We start from the raw sequence: 21,293 nt of genomic DNA on the forward strand, positions 1-21,293 counted from the left end.
GATGCTGAAGCTAAACAAGTCACGGTCTAGTGCAGAGTTTGGATGAGAGGCTGCTTGGGGTGAAAAAAACACAGTACATATATATCTGTGTAAGATAAACGAAATAAAATACAACATTTGGGAACCTGCAAACACTATGGGGAAGGCCACTAACTGATGATATGCTAAGAAAGTACAGGAGATGCTTGGTAAGTACTGGGGCTTTACCTGTGGTCAATTTTAATTACAAATTAGGCCTCAGAAGTAGGATATAGCAATCATTCAATATCCTATATCCAAATAGGATAGCAGATCAATTGTTCTCAGTACTTCCCTACCTCTTTAGCAATGTTTGAGCAGGAAAAGAATCTACATTTTGCAGAAGCAACCAGATTCCCAGACACCATTTTCTTGGATGCTATAAATATGATGTTTATTTTTAAACCAGCGGATAATAGCCTGTACATTTAATACACTAATGGATAAAATGTGCTGATTTTTCTTGAACATATTCAGCAGTGTCATTTTAAAATTGCTTAAATAAGAAAAATGCTTTAAATTAAGTAACAATTATTTGCAAATGATTATACCTGTAAGGAATAGGCAGACTCTTGTGTCTAGTCCACAATACTGTATTCCTTTTACCCACTTGCTGGGGAGTAAATCCTATTGACATCAATGGAACTTGCTTCTGAGTAGACATGTATAGGCTTGCTCTGTTACTGACACACTGTGAATATGGAAGAAAAGTTTTTATTTCTTTTTTTATTTGGGTCACAAAGGCAGCTCCTGGTTTCTCAACTATTCCTCTTTGTCCAGTAGTAATTGAAGGGTGGAAGTTTGGTTCATGACATACTGTGGGTTGTATCCAACTAAATTATACCCATTAAAATTAATGAGCCTAAGTTAATCATGTCCATTAATTTCAATGGGTCTGCTCTGAGTAGGATTAGCACTGGATACAGCACCAAATGCACTATTTTACTTCTGCTTCATAGTTCAGATGGAGCTTCCTTTTCCAATATGCCTAAAAAGCACATCCCTTTCCCCTGATATCCTTCACTATGCAAATACTTCATACATTTAGTAAAGTTCTGCTGAAGTTCGAGGTGGAGATATATGAGGAAGCAGGACTTTACACAGGATTGCTTTAAACCTTATTTATGGGGTGTACTTCAGGACGAGCCAGATTTGAAAGGGATCATAAATGATTATACAGGATTAAGGCACGGACCTAGAATATATTAAAATAGGCTTCTGAAAGGTTGGCTTATACCAAACACTTTTTAAATGGCTGTCAATACACCCATATGAATGATCCCAAAGGTCTGGTGTATCACGAGCACAGGGTTATTAGCATCCTTAAACAATTTGAAATGGTAATAGTTGATACTGCACTGGCAGGCTTGAGAGGTGGAGGAGTCAATTCATCTGAACATAAGAGGAATCCTGTTGGATCAGGCCAAGGTTCCATCTGGTTCAGCAATCTGTTTCCTCTACTGGCCAACCAGAAGAGTCTGGGAAAGACCACAAGTAGGGCGTCAAGTAACAGTTCTGCCCTATTTCTGTCCTCCAGCATCTAGAATTCAGTGGTGTTTAGCCAGCTGCTAAATTCCATACACCATTTTCACTGGTGAAAGACAGTAGGAACAAGTTGGTAAGGGTGGGGAAACCTTGGGGTGGGTGTGTCAATGTGGTCCTCTAGCCCTCTAGACCAGTGTTTCCCAACCTTTTTTGGGCAACGGCACACCTGTTTAATGAAAAAAATCTCGCGGCACACCACCATTACAGCCCCGTGACGTCAGCGCGCAGCGTCACGCCGGGAGGGACGCACGAAAGTGAAAGTTTTTTCCCTCCCCCTTGCCGGGGAACCTCCAAGCTTTGGGGGTGGGAGGAGGCAGCAGAGCGAGGGACTGAGGGACGGCGGCAGCTGAGGCGGCGGCGGCTGTTGTGGTGGTGGTGGCGACGGGGCTTGAGGAGCCGTCGCCGGGAGTTGCTGCTGCTGCTGTTGCTGCTGCTGCCCGGACATGCCGGCCTCCTCCTCCTCCGCTGTCTCGCGCTCCTCCCTTTTGCACGCGCTGCCCCGCCGCTCGGCACCACCACCGCGGAGCCGCCCCCGGCCTCACCGCCGCCGCCTCTCACCACCCGCCTCGCCCGCCTCCCTCCCATGGCACACCAGCCAACGTCTCACGGCACAGTAGTGTGCCGCGGAACACCGGTTGGGAAACACTGCTCTAGAGTGTGTTCTTGAACTCTGATAATGCTTCCTGTTTGTCTGAATTAGGCATGTGTGTAGAAACTACCAAAGGTCCATATAGTCAAAGCTATGGTTTTCCCAGTAGTGATGTATGGAAGTGAGAGCTGGACCATAAAGAAGGCTGATCGCCGAAGAATTGATGCTTTTGAATTATGGTGCTGGAGAAGACTTTTGAGAGTCCCATGGACTGCAAGAAGATCAAATGCATCCATTCTGAAGGAAATCAGCCCTGAGTGCTCACTGGAAGGACAGATCGTGAAGCTGACACTCCAGTACTTTGGCCACCTCATGAGAAGAGAAGACTCCCTGGAAAAGACCCTGATGTTGGGAAAGATGGAGAGCACAAGAAGGGGATGACAGAGGACGAGATGGTTGCACAGTTTTCTTGAAGCTACAAACATGAGCCTGACCAAACTGCGGGAGGCAGTGGAAGACAGGAGTGCCTGGCATGCTCTGATCCATGGGGTCACGAAAAGTCGGACACGACTAAACAACAACAACGTAGAAACTAACCTATTGCGCAAAGGCAATTTTTCATTCATTGATCTACCAACTTTTGCCTCTGGCACAGCCCACTACTGGCATGTGGCCCTTCAAAAGTTGCTTGGAAGGGAATGTGGCTCTTGGGCTGAAAAAGTCCCCCCAGCCCTGGTATAGAGTATGTACAAAACATGGCAAAATATTTGCCCGCAAAATTTATAAGCTTAAACTGTATTACCAGAAGTAGGGCACTTTTGAGCTGTTTACGATCTAGGGAAAGGTTTTCCCTAATGTGCTGACAACTGTACCCTCACATTTTTTGGTTGATCAGCAGAGTGGGAAATTGAGGCCCCTCACAGCAGAAATTCCACATCTACACTTGTCACATACCATATATTGGCTCCGTATGAATTCCTGCATGGAGAATTTGGAGCTGTGCAAAGCAAAGCCCAGTGTTACAGGAGATGCAGCAAAACACATAGTTTTAATTGTGGACCTTTGTCCTTAAGCTCCCCATCTTTCTTTACAGTTTCTCTCCCCCCCCCTCCTTAGCTGCTAATTCATGCCCTCCATCTTTAGCATGTGGGTTTGCAGCTACAAGTGCATCACTTCCTGCTTTAAGGTGAGTCACACACCGCCAATCCCATACCTTTCCCAACTTTTTAAAGTGAGGGCATCACACGTGAACTGGAAGGCTGCGTACACCGTACATTGAATGCACATGATATCTCCCCAAGAATCCAGGATCTATCCTGCCCAAACTCTTCTTTCCGCGCCGCCAGTGAAAGTATAGGGGCTGTGTCCTCTTTTGCGCCTGGTAAACCACTGCAGCCGCCACTACCCCTTGGTTTTTATTCGAGGTGTGTGTTGGGGGGGGGGGATTCCCGCCTCGTGCCTCCCGCGTGACGAAAAGGCCCCTGTTTCCCGCTCCCCTCGGTATCTGCAGCTGCAGTTTTCCTTGTCGGGCAGCAGGCGGCTCCCGCGCTCGGCTGGCGCCGCCTCAGATGCGCGCAGAGCGGCTGGCAGGCAGGCGAGGAGAGGGAAGGCAGGAAATTTCCTGCTTGGCCGACAGCGGGGTCCCTCCAGCCGCGGCAGGGCGAATGCCAGGGCGTCCCCCGCTCGCCTCCGCCTCAGTCCGCCAGCGACGCTGCCAGGAGGGCATGAGGAGCCGGCGCGCCTGCAGGAGCCGAGCTGGCCGAGTCCCCCGGAGGTAAGGCAGCAGGGCACGAGGCCAGCGGCCGGCGGAGCTGCCTTGCTGCTGCTGCTGCTGCTGCTCATTCTCCAGGCATGCCAGTCCCGGCGGCGGGTGTGCTTGCTTGCTTGCTTGCGTGCGTGCGTGTGGTTTGCCTCCGAGCCACCGGGGCTTTGCACGCAGCAGGGCAGGCGGGCTGCTTCCTCGGTTCCTCCACGCCCAGTCCCGAGCTGCGCCAGGGCATGGAGCGGGCGGGCGGGCAGGCGCCTCCTCTCCGCCGCAGAGGGGCACCGGCTGCCCCCCCAGGCTCTCCTGGGCGACGGAGGAGGAGAAGGAGCCGGCTGTGTTGCGAGGGGGTGTGAGGAGGGGGGGGGAGAAAAGGAGATGTCTCCTGCCCCACAGTCGCTTTGGCTAGCTGCCGCCGGGGGCGGGAGGGGGTGTCAGAAGCGGAAACGGCATTTCCCTTTGCACGGAGAGCGCCATGGAGGAGGAGGAGGAGGGGAGGGAGCCCCAGCCGCTCTCGCGCAGGTGGCGGAAAAGTCGTCAGCTGGGCTTGGAACGAAACGCAGGAGAGCCGGTTTCGCGGTGGGGGGGGGAGGCGAAGAGATTTGGCGAATCAGAACTCCGAACTCCCCCCCCCCCGTGCGCCAGGTGTGGCGGGTGGCCGGGAAGGTGTTTGTTTGCCTGGTGTGCTCACTGCAGCCTCCCTCCAAACGTTATGTCTCTAACACGGTCGCACCACATCGCCACACATCCATCGCCGTTCTTGCCTGTCGCCGCCGCTGTGCTTGTGAAAAGGGAGAGAGCCCATCAAATCTGTGTTAAATATCCTCTTAAAAGCAGCCCTTGGTGCCAAATGTCGCCAGGACATTGAATAGCACCGAGCATTTTATATAACACCTTGGGGAGTAGTTTTGGGAGAATTTGACGTATGTTTAGTAAAGTCAACTGCACCACAGTCCTGCAAGGTAGACCACTGTTGCTGGTTTGGAATGATGCTGATGTTGAAATGGTGACCGGCCTAAAGCCATTTACAGTACAGCCCATGGCAAGCTATACCTGGATGCATGCACCGCTCTGTTCAGTGGTGTGTGCTTGCTAATAAGTACGTTTGGTATTGCAGCCTTGGTAAGATTTGAATTGGGGGCTTCCTGGCTTAGCCACGGCACTACAGCAGGTTCAAGATGTGGAAAATTTGCAATGGATACCGAGTCTCATGCAATATGTTTTTGTGATTCTGCATAATATGTATGTATACATTGCTTTGCTTTCAGGGCTACAAACCTAACCAGGAAAAGACAATTTCTCATCTATCCTATCAGATTTTGGTCATGTTGGCATCTGTTGCACTTGGACCACGCGGGGGAAAAACAATCAAAAATAGTAATCAAATATCTGTAGTAAGGCTTTTGGTGCAACCTTTCCAGCAGTTGGATTTTTTAATTGAAACTAATTAACATAGTTATGCATCTTTTACATAGTAAGAAGCTGTCTTATGCAAATGATGTGGAGCTTAGCTCATGGCAATGATGGAGTCTGCTATGATGAGCGCCTTTGTGCTTGATATGCTTTGGTTATATTTCTGCCCCCCCCCCCCCATGGCATTGAGTCAGAAGGTGTTAAAATTGTGTGCAATTTGTTTTCTCAGGCAAGTAACGGTTTGGTTTTTGCCTGAATTTGAGAAACTTGAGGTATAACCGGGTGCTCGCTGGAACAGAAATTTAGTGCTGCTCATCCTTCCGTCATCCAGAGAGAGAATTATTTAGAATGTTTATAGGTTTGCTTTGTTGCAGATTTCTAGGAGTAACGTCTGTTCTGCCAACCTTTGTAATAAAGAGACAATCGTGCCTTAGAAGACATTATGGAGGTGTTATTACTTTATTTTTTGTTGTGAAATGTTACTGGGTGGATGGATAAATTGCAGTTCACTGAACTTGCAGTGCATCCACGTTTACTCTGAAACCACTGTGACTTATAAATGTAAACTTGCTTCCAAATAAGTGTGTTTCTGTTTAACATTCTAGTATACAACACACTTTACGGCAGGAGAAGGAAGACCTTAGGCTTGTAGGAACTAGAACCCCAAGATCCATCAACTAGAACGAGGTGCAAAAGTAATGCAATTCTGAGCCCAGGAATTTCTGACTCCCATCTCTCAAAGTAGACCTTGCTCTACCTTCTGCCAAGTGCTACTAATTCAGTTTGGAGGCAATCCTCTAAGGATTCAATTGTTTATAATTATTTCCATTTTGCAGATGAGGAACTGACTCTCAAAGCAAGTGTTCTAAAGCCTTAGGTCATACGGTGAGCTAGAAGGAGTCTGTGAAACCTATTTCCAGAACCCACATGTCATTCTCCCTCTATACCATGTAGCAAACTTGCCCTGTGTCCTGACATTACCACCTTGTGGATTTTCCCACCCCTTCTATTGTCAGCTTGTTATGTGGAGCAGGAACAGGAAACACACAATGTGATGATGTCAGGACATCGGGCAAGTTTAGTACATATCACAGAGTGGGACAACTTAACTAGGGATACTGTTTTCAGAACCATCCATGTGCTTCTCATAATGTTCAGTCCTGCATTGGTGGATTAGTTAGCTCTGACTTCTTCTTTTTGTAAATGACTTCCCAAGTGTTTCTAGGGTCATGACTGTGTGAAGAAAGTAGCATCTGACCAAATCAATCTACTAATATAGCCACAACTTCCCAGTAGTGATCTGTGTGATTGCTTTGACGTGCCTGTTAGCCACAGTGCTTTTATGAATTGCTTCTGCAAATCAGTGGCTGTATCAGGTCAGACATTACTCCCCACACCCTGCCTTGTATCCCTAGGGCCACTTAAATATCTCTGTCTACAAACAATCTGAACCACCTCTAGTCTTCAGTAATGTGTGATGGTGGCAGCTGCAGTTAAAGTTAACAAGATTTTCTCCTGATTTATGAGAACTGTGTGTTTGTAATCTCAGCCCAGATAGGATGGTCCAGTCCACAGTAGAACCTTAGTAGCTGGTTTTGATAGACACCTTGTCATGCATAGTATGAATTTCAATTTGAGAGTGGGATAGGTAAAGAATGTGTAATTTTATACCAGCGTATTACCTTTCCATCTCTAAAATGTGGTGCCTAATCAATGAATTGTTTATAGAACTATATTTGTTTTTTAAACTTGAGATATGGAGCAGAGTTAAGATTATTGTGATGGCTACTGAAGACAGAAATGGGTTTTTTTTTAAACATTTCATTATTTTCTGGTGTTTAAATTGCCCTAACTCTGCACGTAATGATTCCCCTCCCTCTCTATTGACACGTAGAGATGTCAACGTGACAAATTAATTTAATTAAGGCTAATGTTACCCTTGCTGAGTAAATCTAGTTCATGTATATTTGTTTTTGTGGACAGTGATATTGTCCAGTTACTTTTTCTCTATGGGTCTGTTGTAGAAGGGCAAAATCGAGTGCACCAGGTAGCATGTTTGCCCAGATTTGCCCAGGATTTTATTTTCACGGGAGCTAATGTGTAGCAGCACAATGGCTCTTCTAACTTAAATAAGAGTTCTAAACTAAAAGGGGAATAGAAATAGCACCGAAGGCCAGAGCTGCAACGTTTGCTTCTCTTAGTGCTAGCTAAAGTGCTACTGAAACTGTGTGTGGACCCAGGATCAGGTGTTGAACTCAAGAGTCTATGCCCTAGGTGATTTCAGACCTTTATTTGTGAAACAGGGTCACAGGCATAGACCCTGCACCAAGTCTTAGGTTTAAAGTCCAGCAGTGAGTTTAAAGATGCTCCAGGTGTTTGGCAGAGAGGGGAGAGTAGTGAGGATCTTGTCAGGGGTGCTGAGGGAGGATGGAACAATGGTATAGCCTGGTTTACTCTTGGCAAGTGTGTATAGGAATGGCAACATCAATATTGCTATTTGAAGTCAAGGTATATTGACTTGAATTAAGACCCATCTAAAAAATACTGCAAGTCCAGGTTGCAGATGTGAAATTTGTGTGCTAGTGTTGAAGTCAGGAGAACTAAGCTGCTAGAAATAAGCAGCGATTGTGAAGAAAGTTTTTTGCAGATACAGTAGATACATTCATGGCACATACCCCGCCCCCATAAAGAAACCTGAGAACTATAGTTTTATATGGGTATTGGGAATTATAGCTCTGTGAGGGGTAAACTACAGATCCCAGGATTCTCTTAAGGTTTAGGAAATGCACTTCGAATGTGCTTTAAAGGTGTGAAATGCACACAACCTATCTTTGGCATCATTATACATCTCAGACTGCAATTAGGTGTATATGGGTTGATCCTTACATCATGCAGGGCTTATTGCAGATAAGGGATCAAAAATCCCCATGTTGTTTTATGTGGCTCTTAGTGATACTGCTATAATGGCTAGGCCCCATTTTCAATTCTCAGGACTTAGAACATCTGTTCATTTTGAATGAATGAAGCACATCAAATGAAAGAGGAAGCTCATGTTGTATTAGGACAAAACTGAATGTTTGCCTTGACCTTTATGTATTCTATACAATGGCTTTTGTTGTTAAAAAATAGTGGGAAGAATTCAACATTATGATGTTTCTGTTTGCCTAATGGAATGATCTCCTGTCTCCTCCCACATGTTGTTCTGGGTCCCTCCCCCAGCCCTCCAGAGTTAATAATTGGGGTATGTGGCAGTGAAGGAGAAGGGAAAGCCCTGTTGCAATAGCAATAGTCCTCGGATGGGGTTCCACGAGTAATGAGACTAGTTAGCTGAATTTGTGCCAGTTGCTTGGATCCTAATAGCCTTCTGCAAAAGGAATGGAATTCATGTTAATAGGCAGGGCTTTCCCTGTTCTGCAGACCCTTCATCCTTTGTAAATCTCTTGGGGGATGGAGGCATAGCTGTCAACTTTTCCCTTTTCTTGCGAGGAATCCTATTCGGAATAAGGGAATTTCCCTTTAAAAAAGGGAAAAGTTGACAGCTATGGCTGGAGGGACTCTTGGAAGTGGTGATGGATATAGTCCAATGGTTTACATGATTATGAGCAGCTATAGTCCTGTCTTCTAAAAATGGATTTATCTTAATTGACTAAAACAGCAGTATTAATTGATTTAATTGATTCATCATTTCTGAAACCTGTTTCTTTTTGGAGTATACGTACACATTGATCAAGTGAGGAAGGGCATATTTTTGTTTTGCCAGCAAAGAACCCAAACATAGAATCATAGAATTGTAGAGTTGGAAGTGATCCTTAGGGCCATCTGGTCCAACCAACCCCCTGCAATGCAAGAATCTCAGCTAAAGCATCCCTGACAGATGGTCATTCATTCTTTGCTTAAAAACCTTCAGGAGAGTCTGCACCTTCCAAGGGAGTCCATTCCACTACCTGTTCAGTTCATTAAAGCCCTTTACAGGTGTTCAAACTGGGCAAAATGGGTATGTGGAGAGAAACATTATAGTGGCAGGGTCTACTATTGACCAATGTGTGTTTTAAACAAATAACTGAAGGGAGTCTTCATGTGCATACTAGTTAATGTATAGAAATGTCTCCATGTAATTGCTAGCCAATTGGTTAGAATCCTCAGATAGCAGCAGCAGAGGAAATGATTAATTTTCCTCTACCTATCTTTTGTGATCCAAATGGTATTTGTTCTTTAAATTTGTCTTTGCATTTATGTTTTTAATGTCACATCTACTTTAGTGCAAATAGGCGTTGCTCAAAGGAATAGGCTTTGGGGGGGGGGAATTGCTACCCACTGTGCATAATTATTTTATGTAGGTCTCTTCAATTACTTGCCCACACGGGTTACATATTGACATAAGATGGTTTGCTTATTACAGATTCTTGTACTGAGTGTAAAATATGGCCTGTGGGGAATATGGCGATTGCATCCGCTTGTTTCTTGTTGTTCTAGCATACAAAGGACCTTTTGAGTAGAAGTTGTAGCTAAATGTGAAAGATTTCATTTTGTGGTGAGTATGGCATTGTTCTTTGGTCACAATTCTGTTATTGATTTTTAAAAATATATTTATTTATTTTGCAGCCTAGGCTGAAGTTGGTTGTCCTTTTAGTCTAAAGCCTCAGAAAAGAATATGCTATTCAAAGCACTTCATTTTACATTCCGTTTGCAATAGGAATATTATTGCTAAGCTACTTTTAGTGTGGTAATTGCTGTTTTGTCTGAATAACACGTATTATTTAAACTGATTTTTCTCTGGGTCAGGCTTCATATACTAACTAGACCCTGGAGTGATGAGTTTGATTGCTGCTTATTCACTATGTAAATTATCTGATTTTAAAATAAATATTATTTGCTGTAACGTCTTATCACTTTAATAATGTGTTCTGCACAGGAAAGAACATGAAACAAATTTAAATGTTATGGTGATTTTATTCCTAGAATTTAACGTTATAGGCTGAACATTAAGATAAGCTTTTGAATGGTAAGAGCAGCTCAGTAGTAGAGTCAATTACCCAGGGGAGGAAATCAATCTCTTGCTGAAGGTCTTCATGCAGATGTTAGGCAGTCTGATATTGGGATGATTTAGCTCAGGATTTCCTGTGTTTGATTGATCGACAAGTCCCCTTCCAACTCTATTATATGAATGACAGGGTTTGGGGGTCAGAAACCCTACGACGTTTGTAGTTTACTGATAAAGTTTGCCAGTAAACAACAGTATCAACAAAACGGTAAACACTGCAAACTTATTCATACTAAAAATAAATAAATAAATCCTGTTAGCATCTACTGCTGTGCTAAATTCCAAATTAAAGGAAGACAAGCAATCAATATTTTTTAATATTTAAAGAGTGTATTTTTTTAAAAAACCCACTTCCTTTCCCTGTTGAATCTTTGTGTCTTTCCTTCTTTGACTCAGCAATATTAGGCTGTGTTGTGGTTGCACTAAAGGGTTGCTGTCTGTTAAGGTTGTCTGTTAGTACACCTGCCTGATTCTTGACTCTGAAGATAGACTTTCCTGCAGCTAGTCTTCTTTAAAAAAGCCTTCTTTGTGGTACCACCTCATTTATGGAACCCCCTTCCCTCCAACAGGCCCTGATTATTAGTTACAGTCCTTGTTTTCTGATACTTGTTTGTGGTAAAATATTTCCCCTGTTTTTGCATTTGGGGGATGTGGTAAAACGTTGCTAGTGTGATTTGCTAGCATTGTCACTCTTCAGGTTCAGATAATTCCCCAGTGTCTTATCTAGAAGTTAAAAGATCTAAGGTTGTGGTTGGATGCATGAACATCACAACTGCAATTCTATATATGAACTTACCTGGGAATAAACCCCATCGAACTAAATAACACTTAGTTCTGAATAAACATGCATAAGATTATGCAAAAGGGTAGTTCATAGCCTACCATTTTGCACACTGTAGCAGATATGTTGTTTTGAACTCTTCACAACATATTGTTATGACTATTTTGTTTTTCTACATGTATGTATATGTTTTGGTTCACTTGGAAAATCATTTTATTGGCGTTTGGTGGAGGGCAGGGCTAATGCAATACAGACAGCAGACAAGACCCTGAAATAGTGTGTAATAGTGGAGGAGTTGGGATTCACAGGCATGGCAACCTTCACTATTCTTGGGGCTTCTCTATACTCACTACACTGTTGTCTTTGGTAAGTCAAGATTGGGTGTATTTCTTCTGGACCCAACTGTGCGCAATATTTCTAGGTGGCGATTGTGGCCAGATGAAATTAACATTAAGATTGTATTCATTTAAAAATACCAAATGTCACCACATACTAGTAATTATCAGAATGTTACAAGTTTTCTTTTCACTTCTAAGGAAAACAGAAATTGGGTTATTGCGTCTGATGTTTTATTTAAATCTCTGTGCAGCGTTTCTATGTTCAGCCACCTTAGGAGAAATCCTGATGTGATTGTACCGTCCTCCTCACACTCTGTGATGCAATAAAAATATTCCATTGACCTGACACAGATACTGAACATCTGTACCTCCTACAGAAAGCAGGAAGAGGACAGCATCTCTGAAAAATTAGACCATGTATCCTGAGAATTCAACATCTAGATGAAATACAGTCTTTATTGATTTTCTTAACAAATGATGTTTCTCTTACGTTCCAAGAGAAATGCATTTCAGACTTTAAAGAGAGCGGAAACATTAACTTTCCTTTGTAACTATGAATGGTATTGTTTATTGCACTATAAAAAGCTGTATTCTTACAAAGTTCAGATATGCTGATGTATGGGTTCCTTTTTAAGGAGGTAATTGTTTTAAGTTAGAATTATCTAGGAATTAATCCTGTTTTCTGACATTATTATGCTGCTCAAGTAGATATAGCTCATGTTTTTCAATTTTTCATTTATTGGAAGTTAGCACTGACCAACATAAAATAAATGATTGCTTATATTTTACCTTTACTGTGTAAATGTTAATTATATTATTATGCTCTGATAAAATCAATGATTTAGCACAGGATAGATATAGAAAGGTCATTGCAGCAAAAAAGATCACTGGAGCAAGAATATTGGCATATCTCCCAGGACCGGTATGAGGGGCAGACCATGATGGTGGTTTCACTTGGTGGTATATTGCTAGTGAAACCACCACCGCTCAGTGAGGGAGAAACAAGCTGCAGCCGGCCGCTGTAGGTAGAGGGGCTCAGAACCATGGCAGTTTCCCCAGATATCACTGGGGAATGTCACAGGGGTCCCTCTGTCTTGGGGAGTGGAGGGCTAGCTCAGCTGGGGGGCATTGAGCAGCGGGCTGGGGCTAGCTGCATTGGCCCTGACCTGCAAGGCGCTGGGATGAAAGCACCTCAGCTCCCCCATGGTGAGAGCTGAAGCAGTTTCACCTGAGGCCTCGCAGGCTGGGGCCAGTGCCTCTCTTTTCAATAGCACAGTATATCGCCAAACCTGAAGTTTGGCTGGAGATATACTGCAATGATGAAGACCTAATATTGCCCAGCCCTAAGCAAGAATAGGCATCGATCAAAACTGAAGGGAGGGGAAAAGGAACTCTATTTAAATTTTTAAAATTTTAATAAGAAAGCATGTTGTCATGCTAAACCTTTTAAGGACTTGTAAAGGTCAGTAATTGCAGAACAGATTAATAGGAAATTGAGTGCTTTCATAATGTAAATACAGTGGTACCTCGGGTTAAGAACTTAATTCATCCCGGAGGTCTGTTCTTAACCTGAAACTGTTCTTAACCTGAGACACCACTTTAGCTAATGGGGCCTCCTGCTGCTGCCGTGACTCTGGAGCACGATTTCTGTTCTTATCCTGAAGCAAAGTTCTTAACCCGAGGTACTATTTCTGGGTTAGCGGAGTCTGTAACCTGAAGTGTCTGTAACCTGAAGTGTCTGTAACCCAAGGTACCACTATACATGATAAAATACTAAAGCACAGAATCCAATTTTTCACTATAAAATATTATACTGTTTGCTTCATGGCCTTTTGTCTAAGATCAAGTGTAGCATCTGTTCTTATCAGTTAAACAACAATTATATTGTTTTTGCGCTTGCTGGTTTATTTGCTGATTTTAGACTGATTTAATCTATATTATTATTATTATTATTATTATTATTATTATTATTAATCTAAACATTGCAATACTACTGTATTTCTATAGGCATGTGGGTCCCTCTATGGTGAAGTAACTAGAATGTTGAACTTAGATGTAGGAAACAAGGTTCAGCTCCTGCTCAGCTATGACATTGCTGTCTTTCAGCCTAACTTTCCATTTTTAAGGATTGTCGTAAGGTCACAGTGTTCTTTGGAGAAAGGGTGGGGTAAAAATGAAAATATTCTATTGCTTTTCCATAGCTTCCACACACAAACCAGGAGATTGTCAGAGGTAGGTCGCATGACAAGTAAGTGTAGTTGCCTATTGCTATTATCCGCCTTCTGCATATGTCCCTGTGCAGTGGGCAAAATATAAGAAAAGCAGCATAAGAAAAGCTGCTCAGAAAACAAAAAACGAGTTTAAAAACAATACAAAATGGACATCTGTGGCAGAGATCTGTTCCTCCCACTGGGGAAGCTTACATTTACCAGCTCAGTTGGTAAAGCATGAGACTCTTAATCTCAGCAGGGCCATGGATTCAAGCCTCATGTTGAGCGAAAGATTCCTGCATTGCAGGGGGTTGGACTAGATGACCCTCGTGGTCCCTTCCAACTCAACAATTCTATGATTTTATGACTACAGAAAACATATAGTTTATCTATCCACCCAGTCCAGTACCTCCAAAAATACTACTGGTATTAAGAAAGCCAGTATTATTTGATTGCATTTGCTGCAATTAGTTTTTTCCTTTTCCTTGTTCTTGCTGAAAGCGCTCAATATAGTTTAGTACAGCTCCTTAGTAACAAGGTGTTGCTGCTGGCTTTTGCAAATTCTGCAGCCCATGATATTTTTAGCCCTTAACTTCAGCTGCACCTTACCTTGACTATCCTTATACTTTTACTTTTGAGATTTCTAGTATTGAAGTAAGTTAATCGGCTTTTGCTTTTGGTGCATAGCCAGCTCTACTGGTGTGGAGGTTGACTGACATGCTCTAGCAGTAATAACAAACTGTATTTGGGGCGTGAATAAAGTAAATAAGGTGAGAATTTTTTCCGCCCTAAAGGCAAACAGAGGTAGTTCATTCTTCCTGTGTGCACTCTATTGATTTTTTTTTTTTTAAAACCCAGCCATATTTGACAAGAATGGTCAAGCATGAAGATGCATGAAAAGATATTAACAGATGTTTCATAAATAACAAACCTTGGTTTGATTTTAAGCAGGTAGCATTGCAAAAGTAATTAGCAATGCCTCCTATTTAAATATGATTTGCCAGATGTTTCCCACATAATATTGCTTACGTTTATCCAGAAAATTTTAGGTTTGCATAAAATTGTATAAACAAGTGCTGGGATATTCAGAGCATTTTCTGTACCTGGAATCCTGAACACTTTTTCCGGGGGGGGGGGGAACCTTGCTTATGTTTGTTTCTATGGACTTGAGGACTCATTAAGTCCCCAGCTTTTATATTAATCTTCAGTCGTATATTGAGTTTTATGCTCGTCCTCATATCTACACCATAATCCTATTCCCCGTTGTGTAGGGTTTTGCAGTGCTTTAATGGTATGGTGTAATCCTATCTGTGTCTACTCAGAATAAGTGGTGTCTTTTATTACATTTCTGGGGCACTTCCGGGTTCAGCGCTGTGCATTTGTGCTCAATCGCGTAAATATTGGCCACACCTAAAATGGGTTGCTGGTACAATGAAATCAGAGCTCTTGTCTTCCACTGTTACATTGTTATTGGGGTGGTTGTACTTATTTATTTGGTTCTGTTGCAAATTCCTGAAACAATGGCTCTTAAGTGTGCTTGGCAATAACTTCTCCTTTTTGAGGTGGCAGAGGGAGTGACAAGAAACTGAATCAAATCTAGTGTTTCTGTGTGTCGATACTTTGAGTAAACAAGCTTGTACGTGAAGCAAAATTGTATCAAGAAACACCTGAAGAATGTTCTAGTTGCAGCAGCCCATGTGGATAACAACCTGGGGTTCAACAAGATAAGACAGCGATGGTGTTGCTCCGTAGGAAAGTTAATCTGGGTTTATGAGCACCCTACTTGGGATGAAGTCCACTTGTAGAATCAGAAACTGCCTCCTCAGAATGGTTCAGTTGCCCCCCCCTTATTATTATTTTGCATGACATGTCACACACACACACAATGTTTTGTCAGGCTTTTGGTTGTTTCCCCCTGAACATTCTGTTTTTGTTTTAATGAGCTGGATCCTTTGTTTAATATTGCTATGTTTTTGCTCTCTGCTCTCAGATTTTACTGCATTTTAATCGTAAGCCACCTTAGGGAGCCCTTGCCTGGGCTAAAAAGGTGAGTGTAAATTATTTTAGAAATAACATTTTAAAAACCTTGTTGAATGGCCCATTTCGCCTCCACTATAGTTAAGGCTCTTATTCCGTTGCATTCTGGCTAGCTGTGTTGCTCTACAGCAACCTTCGTGAACATGGTACCTTCCAAATGCTTTGAGCTACAACTCCCATCCTCTCCTACCAGCACATCTGGATGACACTGTGTTGGCACAGGCAGCACTACAGCTTATGTGTCCTAGTGCTAGGTTCTAACACAATCGACAGTCCAACCCTAATGACAGAACATAGAGACACCATTTCATGCTATTGCATAAATGTGTCCTAGAAAGCAAAACCTGACATAGCTCTGGAAAACATCACTAAGCACAGATCTCATTCCAGTTTTGCATTAAATATATGGGATGATGAAATAGGGTAATGCCAGCTGCATGTGCTAGTGGACTCCCTCCCCCACCGCCGGCTCATAAAGTTGACTTCAGTAATTAAATGAGAAAGCAAAACAGCACCAGCACTATCCAGTTGAATGCATGCTGTAAAGAAAATGAAATGGCTTAAGTTGGAATGAGTTGTCATGGAAATATTGGAGGCAGAACTTCAGTCAGACAGGGAAATATGATACATTGCTTGTAAATGAGTAAAATCATTACAGTTATTATCCATGCAGTGAAGAGTTGGTTTTATAACTACTGAGCAATATTATATATACATAAAAATTATCCCTTCCATTTCTTTTCTTTGATAAAGACTCATTTTGTCATACTTGACAGATGGCCATCCAACCTCTACTTGAAAATCTCCAAGGAAGGTGAGTCCACCACCTCTAGTTGGAGTCCGTTCCACTGTTAAACAGCTCTTACTGTCAGAAAGTTAATCCTGATGTTTATTTGGAATCTACTTTATGAAGCCATTGGTTTGGGTCCTAGTCTCCAGAGCAGGAGAAAGCACATTTGCTCCATCTTCCATATAGAATCATAGAATCATAGAGTTGGAAGAGACCACAAGGGCCATCGAGTCCAACCCCCTGCCAAGCAGGAAACACCATCAGAGCACTCCTGACATATGGTTGTCAAGCCTCTGCTTGAAGACCTCCAAAGAAGGAGACTCCACCACACCCTTTAGATATTTGAAGATGGCTATCATATCTCCTCTCAGTCTCCTCTTTTCCAGGCTAAACATACCCAATTACCTCAACCATTCCCCATAAGCCTTGGTTTCCAGACCCTTTATTATCTTGGTCACCCACCTTTTCACACTTCCCAGCTTATCAACATCCTCCTTAAATTGTGGTGCCCAGAACTGGATACAGTACTCCAGATGTGGTCTGACCAAGGCAGAATAGAGCCTTCCCTTGATCAGAACACAGTACTTCTGTTAATGCAGCCTAGAATAGCATTAGCATTTTATTTTATTTTTTGCTGCTGCTTCACACTTGTTGACTTGGAGCAATTGCAGAAAGAAACTTAGTATTTCAGTTAAGCAAGCAACCCAAACGGAGGGCTAGAAGAAGAGACATTAATTTATTTGAAAATATATCAGGTTGAGTTGTAAATCCTAGGTAAAAGTGGTTGTAATTTAAATTCTGATGAAATTAAGCTTCCTTAGCATGAATGAGATCTCTATTATGAGGTAACATCTTCCTAAGGTTTATGTTTCTAATGACCCTGCAATTATCTATAGATGCATAATTAGTTCAAGTGTTAGATAATTAATTTTCAGAAGGTATCTTAACTAATTTCACACATTGATACCAAGGGCATTTGGAAGACAGTCCTTCAGTTTAAAATTCCCCTGGTGATTTGCCACCTGTCACTTCAATCCTTTCAATTTACCACTCCTTTCCATCTTTCTATCTCTCACTATTTTAAATCTTGTTAAACCTGCAAGTCTGATGTATGAAATCATTCTATAACATTCCATTAGTTGAACTGTAAATACAAAGACCCATGACTGAAAAAAGATTTTAGTCATGGGTGTTGATATTAACGTCTTAACCCTTAAATGGCTTACGGGTTGCTAACTTTTAAGAACGAAGCATTCTTGCAACAGAGAGGTGTAAGACGTAAGTCCCATAAGTATTATTCAGCTTTGAAACCAAGCAATATTGCAAAGCCTTTTAAGATACTAATTTAATTGTGGTAGAAGCACTGCTTCTGCATTTTTATAGCTCAGTTGTACATGCAGTGGAATAAAGGCCACAATGAGACCTAAGGTTAGCTGGTGTAATTGCAAGGTCACATTCCTCCAAATCTTTTTATTTTTATGGCCACTTTAAACTGGTTGTCATAGTGGTGTATGCAAGTTTGAGGGGCTTTTCTGTATTGTAGAATAAATAGCAGTTTTAGAGGCCCTGGCATGAGTGGAATTGTTAATTCTCCTCTCATGTGCACACTCATGTTAACAGCAGGGGTACCAACTTGAATAAAATATTGTGGGAGCCCAGGCAAGCCCTGCCCTGCATATTCAATCACATGACACAGTGCGCGCACACACCATTTGAATGGGAATGCCCACAAACTTTGTGGGCGCCCAGCCCCCTCAAATATTTTATTGTGGGGGCTCGTAGGAATTGGCTCCTATGGTTAACAGAGTCTTCAATGAAGCAGGATGCTGAGCTGGTTCTGGGCCAACACAGCTCCTACATGCTACTTGGACTTGCTTTCTGGTGGCTCCTTTCCTCATTCTGTTGAAAAGGCATGCTCAGATGGCTTGAAAGAAAAGACTTCTAGGTTGAATGATATTCAAGAGATGAACATGGCCCAGAAACGTGGCTTGATTTCCTAATGCTCCAGGCCAAAGCCTGAGTTCCAGTAACTGTGTGGCAGGCTTTTCCCTCTTAATAGTTCTGAGACGCTGACTGAAATAAGGCATTAAGGAGAGAGGTATACTTGCACCTACTCCCTATATTCCTTATGCACATTTCACCTCTGTGTAGAAAGCGAACTTATCCTAAACTAATTCCAAACAGGACTATACACAGATAACTACCACAAGGGGACCTAAAAGCCACCTCTTTACAAGAGAGAAAAAGTATCGCTGATTACATTTTCATTGACTTGGGATTCTTATGCTTGTTTGATAATCTGGTTGAAGTTTACCTTGGCTGTTTAGCGGGTTCCCACTTTGGGGCCTAGGCTAAGTCAGGGTCCTGTTATCTTGCTGCCATGGGCATTGTTAATTTGCAGTGAGAGTTGAAACACCATGGTAAGGTTTAGAATATCACATATGTGTTAAAGAATAATTCAGTAAGTGTTTGACCTTTATGGATACCCTAAACGGGATGCCTTCCATTTTTAACATTTACCCCTTTGTTGGACTGATAACACGCCAGAATAGAGAGCAGCATATTTTCCTACAGTGCTGTTTTTGTTTTATAAATGAATACAGCTGTGTTATTTTGTGTGGAGGAAGTATTCATGTTGAGTTCACAGAACTTTCTCAGAAGACAGTCTGTGGTGGGGGGGGAGAGAATAGATGGTTATATTTCAGCTGTTGACATGGAAGTGGTCTTATTTGGTCTTTGAAACTTGTACTGATTTTCAAAGGCACTTGTATATTGAGAGAGGTCCATATGTTTCATTTATAAAGTCATTGAATGATGGAAGTATACTATTGTACAACATTATAAATTTTTAATGGGTGCTTTCTAGATATACTTTTTAAAATAAAAAAGTGAAACAAAATGTACATGTAAATGCAACAAAGTAGATCTGTAACCAGCACTTGCATATTAAAATAATTTTTAGTAGGGACATAGGTTTCCGGGCAGGAGTTGATCACGATGAGGGTTTGCCAAGCATGCCTTCCCTTTCAGCACGTTTCTCCCTTTTGTTCTGCGTTCGAGTGTCTTCAAAGCCCATGACACCTTTGGTAAAGGCTGTTCTCCAATTGGAGCACTTGCAGGCCAGTGTTTCCCAGTTGTCTGTGTTTATACTACATTTTTAAAGATTTGCCTTGAGAGAGTCTTTAAACCTTTTTTGTTGACCACCAGCATTACACTTTCCATTTTTAAGTTCGGAATAGAGTAGTTGCTTTGGAAGACAATAATTAGGTGTCCGCACAACATGACCAGTCCAACAAAATTGATGTTGAAGAATTATTGCTTCGAGACTGGTGATCTTTGCTTCTTTCAGTACACTGGCATTAGTTCGCCTGCCTTCCCAAGTGATGTGTAATTTTTTTTGGAGTCACCGTTGATGGAATCTTTTGAGAAGTTAGAGATGGCGTTTATAAGTTGCCCATGTTTTATAAGTATATAGTAAGGTTGGTAGTATAATAGCTTTTTAAACAAGCATTTTGGTTTCCCTGTGAATGTCCCAGTCCTCAAACACTCTGCACTTCAATCAGACTTCAAGCTGCACTCGCAGAACTCAGGCGATGCTGGATTTCGGCATCGATGTTGGCCCTTGTGGAAAGATAACTGCCCAGTTAGGAAAAGTTATCGACACTTTCCAACATTTTACCATTGAGTTGGCTTTGTGGTGCTACCGAGGGGTTGTTTTGTGCTTGTTGGTGCAGCACTTTGGTTTTTTGGGTGTTGAGCAACAGGCCAAGCTTTTTGTAAGCTTCTGCGAAGATATTTAGGATGGTTTGGAGGTAATCTTCTGAGTGTGCACATACTATGTTGTCGTCAGCATACTGAAGCTCTATGACAGAAGTTACGGTAACCTTACTCATTGTTTTCAGCCTGCTCAAAGAACTTTACATCTGTTCAACATATGATTTCTACTCTAGTGGTGAGTTTCCTTTCGACAAAGTGTAGAAGGGAATAGATTCAATAGATGTAAAGGGGGTACTGTTTCAATCTCCCCTGCTTCTCTAGACCTACTCCAGAGCCATAAGGGATAATGCCCCATGACTCTGTTACCATGGATGCTTGGTTGCTCAAAGCCATCAGAACAGACTGAACCGATGATATCTGTGTATTAGTTGATTATTGCTGCCATGACCGAGGTCCCACTGTGCTTCCGCCTGCTTTGGGGTTCTTGCTCTAGCAGAACACAATGCACTTTTTGGGTTGTCTTCAGTTGGTACAGGCTCGGCTGTTGTTGCTTTGAGCCAGGCAGGGTGTAGTAATGTTTCTTAGTTCTTCCCTTTCTCCAGTTCCAGAGCATCTAGTTTTTACAAAAGGCTTTGCAAGATCTACCTTCCTGATCATGTTTTCTCTTTGATTTATCAGAGGGGTTTGAAACAACTTCTGCATGTGTGGCCTGGTTTAAAAGGCCTTATGTTGTTCCTGCTTGCCCACCATGCTGTGATTCATAGAATCGGAAGGGACCCTGAGGATAATCTAATCCAACTCCTTGCAGTGTTGGAATATGAAGCTGTCCCATGCGGAATTCAAAGCTACAACCTTGGCATTATCAGCACCATGCTGTAACCAACTCAGCTAACCTGTATAGTTTCACTGCTTCTCAATAATTCCCTGGAAGAGCAGTATTCCTAAAGTTTGACCCGTTCACCTTGGGGCCAGGTTCACTGTGAGAGAAACTGCAGGCTAGGTTATAACCCCAGATACTGAAATTCTGGTTCAAGCACTGGAATCCCTGACAC

General features: G+C 42.4%; 1 protein-coding gene and 1 long non-coding RNA gene across 5 annotated transcripts in view; both read left to right on the top strand.

Moving 5' to 3' along the window:
- The window catches only part of PTPRE (protein tyrosine phosphatase receptor type E), a 143,481-nt gene that overhangs the window by 37,923 nt on the left and 84,265 nt on the right, over window positions 1-21,293 (top strand). Inside the window, exon 1 of one of the 4 annotated variants that reach the window (XM_082222872.1) lies at window positions 3,733-3,926. The exons of the other annotated variants lie outside the window; for them this stretch is intronic. The gene's annotated coding sequence lies outside the window, so the exon portion shown is untranslated. Of the gene's footprint in view, window positions 1-3,732; window positions 3,927-21,293 lie in introns of those variants that run through there. 4 annotated transcript variants of the gene reach the window in all.
- On the top strand, window positions 15,727-20,757 carry LOC309532558. Its single transcript, XR_014219932.1, has 3 exons — window positions 15,727-15,744; window positions 16,511-16,548; window positions 20,061-20,757. It is a non-coding gene; the product is annotated as an uncharacterized lncRNA (long non-coding RNA).

The sequence above is a fragment of the Podarcis vaucheri genome (assembly GCF_965113315.1).
Source record: "Podarcis vaucheri genome assembly, chromosome: 5".
NCBI classification, from domain to species: domain Eukaryota; kingdom Metazoa; phylum Chordata; class Lepidosauria; order Squamata; family Lacertidae; genus Podarcis; species Podarcis vaucheri.